General features: G+C 40.1%; 1 non-coding gene across 1 annotated transcript; it reads right to left on the bottom strand.

Moving 5' to 3' along the window:
- Nucleotides 1-11,465: 11,465 nt before the first annotated feature.
- Nucleotides 11,466-11,567, bottom strand: LOC115064084. The gene has a single exon (XR_003843946.1). It is a non-coding gene; the product is annotated as a U6 spliceosomal RNA (small nuclear RNA).
- Nucleotides 11,568-12,195: the final 628 nt, after the last annotated feature.

Here is a 12,195-nt window from a genome sequence, read left to right as displayed (position 1 = left end):
TCCTGAAACTCGCTCTGTAGACCAGGCTGGCCTTGAACTCAGAAATCTGCCTGCCTCTGCCTCCCAAGTGCTGGGATTAAAAGCGTGTGCCACCACCGCCCGTCTTCCATGCAACTTCTTAAAATTAATTATTTTATTTCAAAGTTCAAAGAAGCCCTTTGTCTTTTACCTTTGGTGACGGTTAGTATTAACTGTCAACCTGACACAAATGTATAATCACCTAGGAACCCAAGGTTGTAGGCATATATGTAAAGGAAAATCTTGATTACATTAATTGAGGTGAGAAGTCTCATGCATTGTGGGTAATATCCTTCTTTGGGGAGGGCATCTTGAACTGTACAAAACTGAGGTAGTTTACTGAGCCACAAACATGCATTTACCTCTCTATACTTTTCCTGATTATTGACATGAGGTGAGTGAATGTGTTATGTTTCTGCTGTCCTCAAACCTGAGCTTTCCATCATAATACCTTGAAATGTGAACTAAAATAAACCTTTGGTTTTTAAACCTTTATCCTTTAAGCTCCTTTTTTGTCAGGGTATTTTATATGAAATTAAACTAAGACACTGTTCTCATATGAAGTTGATTATACATATTCTCTCGAAAGGGTTTTATATATTTCTCCCTACATACCTATTTATTTATTAATCTATGCAGTATTCTTACAAAAATATGGTTGTTTCATGGCTAAAACTAAGATATGTAAGATAAATACATATGTAGAAGTAATTTCTTTACACACACTGCCTTTATAAAGTCATAGTACACAGAATCTTGAGTTTCATTTATGGCTGAATAGGAACATATTAAGCAAAGGGATTACTGAGCACCCTTATCTAAGGAGAGTAAAACCACTGAACCTATTCCTGCAATGAGATCCCAATCTTGTTTCTCTGCCTGTAGCTTTTTTCAGATACTCAGGAAAACAGTAAGCAGCTTCTCAGAGGTATTGTCACAGACATTCCTTTAAACAAGACCCACTAGGGCTGGGGATTTATGTTCATTTGTAGAGTAGGTAGAGTGATTGATTAGCATTGGTAAAGTCCTAGATTCTATACCCAACAGTACCTAAAACCACATGTGTGTGGTGATGTACATTTCTAATTGGAAGTATGAACAGAATTATCAGAAGTTCAATTTTATCCTTAGATACATAATGAGTTCCACGATGATTGTGGAAAAATGACACTCTGTCTCAAAAGAAAATGCTAGTGGAAAAATGCATCTCTCTACCTTTCTGAATCGCCTCTTGAAACATTACGAAGAAGTCTCTCATACTTAGTTGTCCATTTTGCTGCCACCTCCTTCGAGCCAATAAGGGCTCTTGCATGAGTTGTTTAGCACCTATAGTGCTGTCATTTGTGATAGGACTGCACTCCCTCATTCACTCTCATCCTGGAGAAGTGGTGGAACTTGAGTTTGCTCTACTATGGAGCAGTGATGATTTTACAAAAAGGCCTTGCTTCTAGATGTTTCTTTTGTTTTAGGTATTCAACAAATCATTAAAATTCATGATCTGCCTTCATTCCTATAGCATACTTTGGACAAATGCCTAATAAGTCAGGTTTTCCACATTATTCTTATTTGGAACAATTCGAAGATAGCTTTGCTAGCCCAAGCTTCCTGGCTGTAGGTACTAGTGCAAGTAGTGTCTTCCACTGTTAGCAACAAAGCACCAGCCATAATTGATTTCAGTAATCAGAAAGACATTCACTAACATCATCAAGGATCCCAGAGAATGTTCATTTCCTGTGTTTCTTTCTGGATCACAATTACCAAGCTCTTTCCAGATTTCCCCCATAGAAAAACTACATCCACTTAAGATGGAGAATGGGATTTCTTTTATTTATTCGTTTTCCTAAGGAGATGATAATGTAATGAATGCCTTTGAGTTGAAACAATGTTCTCTAGGGAAGGGAAGATGACTTATCAGACTCAGGAACTAACAACCCTCACTGTCTAGAGTAGCTAAAACCTGCAACATTCACTGTATGTCCCAACACCCACCCATGACTATGGAATCCCTAAACACTTACTGAGGAGGAGATAGATTAGCAGAGCAGCTGAGACGAGAGACTCCGATATGAAGCTATTACTAAGTGAGAAATGTGTCATTCCTGAACCCATAAGTAACCCCTTACCCATACTCCCATAACCCCACTAACTTCTTGGTTCACCAAGTTTAACATTGGTGTTTGCGTTATTTTGATATCCTATGGGTATGTGTAGCAATGTGGATGTTGTGTCTCCTGAAAAAAAGAAGTTTCAAACAACTGGAGCTATCAAATTTAAACAAATCCTAATTCAGAAAAGGAAATACTCAATTGAAAAATTAAGCTGTAACAGGTAAGGTAGTGGCTGTCTCAATGAGAAAAAATGATTTTCAGGCGAGACCCACATTTTTCAGATAGACAGGAAAGCACCTGTCTTTATTAAGAAATGAATAAGATGGGAAAAGTTCAAGCAGACCAACAGAACTGGGAGAACAAACAGACAGTGTGCTACAACTCAAGTAAATTCACTCTCTTCAGAGCTTTTAAGAGAACTGATGAAGGGACTTGAGCCAGCTCACAAACCTGGCTGTTGAAGGCTCTGTCCTTCCCCCCAATTCCCTATGCCTATATAAAAAGCTTTAGATCACATTATTAAATCTGTTCATCAAAGTATATTCCACTATTTGGCTACTTCTTCATTCCAAGACTTATTACTAAGGTCCAGCTATCAAATTATTGAAGTCCAATTATCAAAAAACCCATTTGGCTCACCTAATAAACATTCCCAACTAAAATTAAATGCCTCTTACTAACACAGTGTTTCCCCCTCTGTTTACCTCTTTAAACCACCTTGTGACAATTGGCCACCTCTGTGTCCTCTATTCAGAAGCAGGCCCTTTTTCTCTAGGACAAATACCTGCCTCCTCTCCCTTTTTCCTTCCCCTTGTCCTCTATCTCCTGTCTTTGTCTCTTATTCCATAACCTTTGTCTCTCTGGAGCAATTAAATCTCCTTTTTGCTGAGAACATTGTCTTGGGGCTAGTGAGCTGATATTTCTCTTTCTACCTTGTACTCCGTTGAATTTAAGAGGGAGAATAGAGGATAGAAACTTGGTGAAAGGTCATAATTTTAGTGTTAATCCAAATCTAGACACCAAGAATTTTCTTCAAATTGGTTAGCAAATAGGACAAAAAGTCCAGGTACTCTTTCACCAAAGAAAGAATAGGAATAATTTTAGTATTGTGTACACCAGAGACTAGTAACCAAGAAAACTATAGATGATCCTAGGCATCTGTGTTTCACTACAATTGAATAACCTTTGTAGCTAAAGATACTTAAAGCTGCAGTTGGGTTGTTTCTGCTATGTCAAATCTGCAGGTGTGCATCTTCAAAGACCTAGTAGCATTATATCATCTGCATTGTGATTTAAAAATTACCTCTTGCTATGACCTTCTCTATGACATCATGAAAAGTAATACTCTAAATGGGAATCTGGTTCACCATTAATAGCATTGTGGAAAATGGGTAACTTAGTCAGTGAATATGCCACAAATCTCAAAGACATTGATGAAAATTCTTTAAAAATCTACAGACACTTCTTTAAAAATGCCAATTTGTGGGGAGGTGGACAGATGACTAAGAATTTAAGAACACTGACTCTTATATTTTTGGTTGTGAGCCTAGCCTTTACTGACTGAGCCACTGAGGACCCAGCTATACCACTCCTGGGCAAATACCCAAAAGATGTTCCAACATATGACAAGGACACATGTTCCACTATGTTCATAGCAGCCTTACTTATAATATCCAGAAGCTGGAAAGAACCCATATGTCCTTCAACAGAGGAATGAATAGAGAAAATGTGATATATTTACACAGTGGAGTACTACTCAGCTATTAAAAAAAAAATGACTTCATGAAATTCTTAGGCAAATGGATGGAATTAGAAAATATCATCCTAACTAGAGCAAGGTAATCTAGTCAGAAAAGAACACACATGTACTCACTGATAAGTGGATATTCGCCCAAAAGCTCAGAATACCCAAGACACAACTCATAGATCACTTGAAGCTCAAGAAGGAGGAAGAACAAAGTGTGGATGCTTCAGTCCTTTTTAGAAGGGGAAACAAAATACTCAAGAGAGGAAGTACAGAGACAAAATGTGGAGCAGAGACTGAAGGAAAGGCCATCCAGAGACTGCCCAACTGGGGATCCATCCTATACACAGACACCAAACCTAGACACTGCTGCAGATGCCAAGATATGCTTGCTGACAGGAGCCTGATAGCTATCTCCTGAGAGGCTCTGCCAGAGCCTGACAAATACAGAGGTGGATGCTCACAGACAACCATTGGACTAAGCACAGGGACCCCAATGGAGGCATTAGAGAAAAGACTGATGGAACTGAAGGGGTTTGTAACCCATAGGAAGAACAACAATATCAACAACCAGACACCCCAGAGTTCGCAGGAACTAAACAACCAACCAAAGAGTACACATGGAGGGAGCCATGGCTCCAGCTGCATATGTAGAAGCAGATGGATTTGTTGGACATCAATGGGAGAAGAGGCCCTTGGTCCTGTGAAGGATCAATTTCCCAGTGTAGAAGAATGCTAGAGAGGGGAAGCTGAAGTCGGTGGGGAGCACCCTTATAGAAGTAGGTGAAGGGAGGATGGGATAGTACGTTTCTGAAGGTGAATCAGGGAAAGGGTATAACATTTGAAATGTAAATAAATATGATATTCAATTTTTTTAAAAAAGATCACTGAATCTTCTTCCAGAGGTCCTGAGTTCAATTGCCAGCACCACACATTGGCTCATAACCATCTGTATTGGGATCTGACGCCCTCTTTTGATGTGCCTAATGACAGCTACAGTGTACTCTTATACATAAAATATATAAATAAACCTAATGAAAAAATGCTAGTTTGTTGTTTGCCTTGGGACAACCTTGAAATATTTGCTTTTCTTTCATTTTTTAAACAAATTGCTTAAATTATCTATGTGTTTTGATTGAAATTTTTCCTGACAGAAGATAAGAATCAAGAAACCACAAGGTAAATCTGTTCGGGAGCATCGCCAGTTATAAAAAGCCTCAGTAAATCTAAAACCTCTTTCTTTCCAGCAGGGTACTATTCATGTTATATAGATAGTGAGGGTTAATGGTGTCATAGTGTCTGCCCCAGAGAGGCAGAATGAGGGAGTTTTGACTGTGCTTTTCCCAGGCTGGAGCTGGGCAGGCGTTGAACTATGAGAAAGTGCTGGACCCTGCTCCAAGGATGGGGAGTGAAGTCTGAGGTCCACTGGGGCTGCCAGAGTCATCTCAGGGGTCTCTGTTCTTGCAAAGAGATCATAGCCTTCAGATTCTCAGACTCTTGGGCATCCAGATACTCCTGGGAGCTGTGGATGAGCTGAGAATGAAGTGGGGGCTTGCAAGCTGGAGCTAGCCCAGCCAAAAGGGAAAAGAGGGGAGCTCCAGCTGAGTCCCTCAGGGATGAGCATCCTTGCCTTGTTTGGTGGGTGGTTTGGTTTGGTGGAAACTATGGCTGGGAGTATTGAGAGGCCTTCTGTGAGAGATTAGTGGCCAGCTCTTTAAATGAAGTCCTGTTCCATTGCTCCCTACAGTGTATCCTGATGAAAAGAGATAGTCCATGGTTTTAATGCACTTATTGTCATGGTGGAGAGTAATGATGAGAAAACCATACCCCACTTTCTCAGGGCAGACCTGAGGTTAAATACCTTTTTCAGGGAGGAGTGTCTGGGAAGAAGAGTTTATTTGCTAAGCCTCCCAGCCTTTAGGTAGCTCATTAAAATGGAGATCAGTCTTGAAGCTACTTGACCTGTTGTCCTGTCTTCTAGCTGTGGAGGTGCATGGAATGTTGCCCATTTGTGACTGATGGCCACAGACCTATGGAGAGTTGCTGCCTTTTGTCAGGGGCCTGATGTCCAGAAGTTTAGCAAAATGCCTACTGTTTCTTGCAACATCACCTGTTTCAAGGTCACTGGGCTTTCAAACCTAGCTCAACCAAAAACCAGGCTGCCTTTCATGTTTCCACAAGATAGTGTTTCTCATTTTTATCTAAAGCTTGCCCATGTAAGTACACTGACAAGTCATTAAGCTTTAGCCTTCTACTTGCATATATATATATATATATATATAGATAGATAGATAGATAGATAGATAGATAGATAGATAGATAGATAGATAGATATAGATATAGATATATACACAAATATATGGATTATGCAGTTGCACCCAGTTTTTTGTTGAAGTTCTTGGAATCAAACTATGGACTTCATGCTTTCACATCAAGCACTTTACCAACTTAGTTTCTCCCCAGGTCCTCAGCCTACCTTTCTTGCTTTCTTGCTCAGGCTATTACTTTCTGTATCTAATCCTCCAAGTTGGGAGTTAAAAATAACTAACAGCACCTCTCAATCATTTTTTCTATTTACCAAACATTATGTGAAAGCCAATGTATGAAGGAACATTGTAGACAATTATACTATTTCTGTTAGTAAAGGAAGCATTGCTCTCTTTCTCTTAGAGGTGACATTTCATACATAGAAAGCTAGCAATCAATAGTAAAGTTAATAAATAATTTCAATTCACAGTGTTTTATAGACTTTGTAAGCTTAACAGTGGAAAGATATTCAGCAGAGGAAAGAATATTAATATAAGAGTGAGACAAGCAATAGAATTCAATTTTGGATTCTTGTCAAGGTTCAAGTAAACTATGCTTCAGAAATCAAGGCCCCATTCCTGATTGAAGAAATAAGTTCCACATTGAGGAAAGATAACTTGAGTGCTTTCCATATGACTGGAGTAATGTGGAGGAGCCAAGTGGGACAGAGGAATTGGGGGATGTGGGAGCCAGCCAAGGAAAGGCTGACCGTGCTTGTAGGACTTGTCTCCACTGTGATAACATAGGGAATAGGAGAGGAAGATGATGAATGCAATAAATGGAGGCTCAGTGCTAGCTGCAAGTTGAGCATAGGATACAGTTAGGGCAAGAGCAAAAGATCTGGTAAAAGATATCAATCATTCTCTCAAAGTGACTATAACTGCAGAATTTATGAGGAATGTTCAGTTTCAAAGACCATTGATGCAGAGAAAAGTGAATTTCTTGGGAAACCACATTTATTAAAGACAAAGGAAATAAAGGCAAGGATGACTCTCAAACTGAGTATGAGAATACACAGCTGTTGAAAGCGTGTACATGTACCTGTGGGTGCAGTTGTCTGTGAAGGTTAGAAAAGTGCATCAGATCATGTGGGCAGGTTGTTCTAAGCTACTTGACATAGGTTCAAGAAATGAAAGTTGGTCCTCTGCAAGATCCATTTCTCCAGCCCACTCTCCTTCTTGAAGATAGCTTCAACCTCACATAAAATTTCCAGCCCCACCCTCATCAGTGCTTAAATCACAGATGTATGCTACTATACCTGGATCCCATCCAGAACTTTCTTTCTCTTTTATTTTTTTTCTTAAGAAAAAATAATTTCTTTACTTACTTCAAATATTGCCCCCTCCCAGGCCCCCCTCACAGACACTATCTTAGGGATTTACTATTTTGAACAGACACCATGATCAAGCTAACTCTTATGAGGACAACATTTAATTGGGAATGACTTATAGGTTCAGAGGTTCAGTTCATTATTATCAAGCCAGGAACATGGCAGCACGGTGCAGGAGGAGCTGAGAGTTCTACATCTTGTTCTAATAGCATATAGGAGAAGACCAGCTTCCATGCAGGTAGGAAAAGAGTTTTAAAACACACACACACAGTGGCATACCTAATCTAACGAAATCACACCTACTCCAAGGCGACACTTCCAAACAGTGCTACTTCCTGGCTAGGCATATTCAAACCACCACAGAGACACTTCCCAATACTCCTACCTCTTCTCCTCTTAGACAGAGTCCCACCCTCCTCCCAAATCCTCCTACCTGGGGTACCAAGTCTCTGCCAAGGCAGTTGTGTCCTTTCCTCTCTCCCTAAGGCCAGATAAGGCAGCCCTGTTGAGAAACTGATAAAACAGTCAGGCTACAGATTTAGAGATAGTCTCCACTCCAGTTGTTGGGTTCCCACATAGATGCCTAGCTGCAAATCTGCTACATATGTGCCAGGGACCTCTTTCAAGCCCATGTATGTTCTTTGGATGATATCTCATTTTCTGAGAGCTCCCAGAGGTCCAGGTTAGTTGACTCTGTTGGTTCTTCCTGTGGGGTTTACATCACCTTCAGAGCTTTCAGTCTTTCATCCTACTCTTCCAAATTGTACCTGGCCTCTGTCCAATGTTTAGCTCTGGGTATCTGCGTCTGTGCTGGAGAGAGTCTCTCAGGGGACAGTTATGCTATGTTCCTGACTGTAGGCATAAGAGAATTACTGATACTGTCAGGGATTAGTGTTTTCCCAAGGGATTGGATTTAAGTTGAGCTGGTTATTGGTTGCCCATTCCTTCCTTCTCCATTCTATCTTTGTCCCTGCATATATTTTAGACAAGACTTGGGTCTAAAGTTTTGTTGGTAGGTTGGTTTCCTTATCCCTCCACTGGTGGTCTTGCCTGGAAATAGGTGGTAGCCTCTTCAGCTTCCATGTCCCTACTCTTAGGCATCTTGGCTAAGATCAACCACATTACTCCTGAGAGCATCCCCCATCTCAGGTCCCTGAGACTTCCTAAAGATTCTTCCGACCCCCAGCAGCTGCAGATTTCCATTAATTCTCCTGGCATCCTGAGTCTGTCCCCTGTCTCTCTGCAAACCTGATCCTACTGCCTCATACCCACCCATTCCCCTCCCCAACCCACCTCCTGCCATCCCTCTCTCTTCCATGAGTAATTTGTCCCCTCTTCTAAGTGTCATTCAAATATTCTTGCTTGGCCTTCCTTCTTATTTAACTTCTTTGGGTCTGTGGGGTATATCATGGGTGTTCTATATTTTATGGCTAATATCCAATTGTCTGTGAGTACATACTATGAGTCTTAGTCACTGCTGTGAATAGATACCATAAGCAAGACAACTCTTATACGGACAACAATTAATTGGGGATGATTTACAGGCTCAGAGGTTCAGTCCATTATCATCAAGCCAGGAGCATGGCAGCATCTAGGCAGGCATGGTGCAGGCAGAGCTGAATGTTCTACAACTTCATGAGAAGGCTACTAGGGGAAGACTAGTTTGCAGGTAGCTTGGACAGGATATTAAAGCCCAGGCCCACAGTGACAAATCTAAAACAACAAACATATTAAAACCATCACATTCCACTACCTGGGCTCCATAGGCTTGATCAAACACATGAGTCTATGGAGATCATACCTTGCCATAGCATAATAAAAGGCACATTTAGTCCTTCTAAAGTCCCCATAGTCTATAGCAGTGTCAATAATGTTAAAAGTCCAAAGTTCAAAGTCTCTTCTGAGATATGTCTAATCGTTTAACTGTTGTCCCCCAAGTAAGACAGAAAGCAGCTTGGCAAACTTCAAACTCTGCATCTACATGTCTGATTTCAAAGTGTTCTTCAGATATCCAACTTCTTTTTCATCTTTTTGACTGCAGCCAACTTCTTTCTCCTGGGCTAGTTCCACTCCCTGTGAGCAGCTTTCCTCAGAAGATATCCCACAGCTCAGGTATCATGAACATCTTTGTCATCTCCAAGGCAATTTCACCATTACAGCTTCTTGTTCCAATGTATGAAATTCACAAATGATCTTCTGTGCTCCTAAAATGGGCCTATATCACTTTTTCAGTTCTGCTCTTTGTAGCTCTCTAGCCTCTGGTCGACTATGTTGCACTACTGCTCTTGGGGTCATACCATGGTACTGCTATTTCCAATATGCTGTGGTCTTATGCTGCAAGTAGACTTCACAATACATTCTCATAGGCTCTCCTTGTGGTTCCAAGCCTCAGCTTCTTTGCATAACCACTTCAGTACTGGGCTGTCAACTGCAACTGAAGCTTTACCTTCACCAATGGTCTTCCACGGGCTCTCTTAGGGATAAGCCCCAGCTGCTTTTCAGGACCCCTTCATGACTTCAAAACCTGGGTGACTCTTACACATTACCAAGAACAGCTGCACCACAAGCTATAACATTTGTGCTCCCAGAAAACACTTACCAGATTTCACCTTAGTGAAGTTGGGCTCTTCTTCTTCCACTACCTTCTTTGCTCCAGCTAATTGTCATCAAATGTCCCAGTAGTCTCCTTCTCCTCTTGACTATACAGCAAGAAAAAAAATGGCAAAAGCAGTTGAGTTCTGATGCTTTCTGGGCCTGGCACATGACCCCGTGTTATATTATGACATCACCAGCTTTCTGTTTTCCAACTCCTTTGCTGTCTATGCTTGGATGTCCTGGAACTTGCTCTGTAGATGGACTTTGAACTCGGAGATATGTATACTTGTCTCCTAAGCTCTGTGAATAAAGACATAGTCCACCATGCCTGGATTTAAGTTTTTCTCTACTTGGAACTTGCTCTGTATCAGGCTGGCCTTGAACTCAGAGATCTCTTTTCCTTTGCCTCCTGGAATTAAAGGCTTGTATTACATTCTGGACCTAAATTTAGCTGGGTGGGATCTTGACCCAACATCATTACATCCTTAATTCAATTTAATATCCTTAAACATAGGATTCAGCTCCATTTCAATTCATGGTGCCCCTTTAAGACTTGAATGATATATTTTATATTTTTCTTTTCTATGTTTGCTATGCTTCATCAGAAAGCTCTTTATAAGAGTGATCTTTAATAACCATACAACAAAATTTATACCAGGCTGTTTTGAGACTTCCCTTTTCAAAGCAATTAATCAAAATATCTTTACCTTAGCTTCAGGCCAACTCTCCAGACAATGGCAAATATCAGTCGTATTTTTTACCAAAATAGCACAAAAACAATCTCTACATCACATTCTAACATTCTTCTCTACCGAAACCTCTTGATCCAGGTCTGCACACTTCAAATCACTTTTAGCAAGAAGGATTTCTATATTTCTACTAGGATAGCATATTAAGCCCCACTTAAAGGATTCCACTGCTTTCCAAATACAAAGTTCTAAAATCCACATTTTTCAATAGGGTACCAACTTCAGTCTTAGTGTTTTACTGCTGTGAACAGACACCATGACCAAGGCAACTCTTATAAGAACAACATTTAATTGGGGATGGATTACAGGTTCAGAGTTTCACTCCATTATCATCAAGCCAGGGGCATGGCAGCATCCAGACAGGCATGGTGCAGGAGAAGCTGAAAGTTCTACATCTTCAACTGGAGGATTCTAGAAGAAGACTGCCTTCCAGGCAGCTAGAACATGTCCAGAGTGACACAACTACCTCCCAATAGTATCACTCCCTAGGTCAAACATATACCCACCATTACGCAATGCATGTCATTTGGGGTCTGTGTTACATGACTAATGATGATATTTCCTAGTTCAATCCATTTCTTTGTAAAATTCATGATATCCTTTTTTTTCTTTAAAAAAATTATGGATGCTTCAAAAAGTTATGTTTCATTCTCATATATGCTTATCTTCTCTGTATCATTCCAATGTTAGTAGATGCATTGCTGAAGTGACAACACAGTTTCTTAGTGGTTATGTACTAATGACACATTTCTACCAAATTTAAAAAAATACCACATAATCAGTCACAATGATCTATATTTATCCTACTCAGCACCTTGCATTGACACGAGCAAAATTGCTCTCAATATTGATGTCACCGTATTGTATGCACACATAGAAATGAGAATCAGATGGCATAGACAGCATTCCAAGTATACAAAGAAAGTAAAACTACACAGTATGTTAAGTGTCAATTAGCAGCAACAAAATAATAAATTCAGGGTCATTCCAATGCTACTTACGTTGACCCGGCTCTTGTCTCAGTGAACAGTGTCAATGTAATTAGCATGGAGTAAACACTTACATTGTCCAAGATGATGCTATTTTCTAATACAAATCATGAATCAAAAGAATATGCTGTTGAACAACGAGTATCAACTGTGGTTTGTAAAATTAAAATCTTGCTAGAAGGTCAAAATTAATTTTGAAAACATTATGGAGCAGGAGGTTTCTTATAAAGAAAAATGAGGAAGCAAAAACTGCATGAGTCCTGCTTAAAAGGGAAAATCATGTACCTAGGAGCTTCTCCTAGGTACAGAATATTGATCCTGGCTTCAGTTGTTTGTAAAAGTTCTGCCTAAAAGA

The sequence above is a fragment of the Mus pahari genome, chromosome 5 (genome assembly GCF_900095145.1).
Source record: "Mus pahari chromosome 5, PAHARI_EIJ_v1.1, whole genome shotgun sequence".
NCBI classification, from domain to species: Eukaryota; Metazoa; Chordata; class Mammalia; order Rodentia; family Muridae; genus Mus; species Mus pahari.
This window is presented reverse-complemented; position numbering and strand designations above follow the sequence as displayed.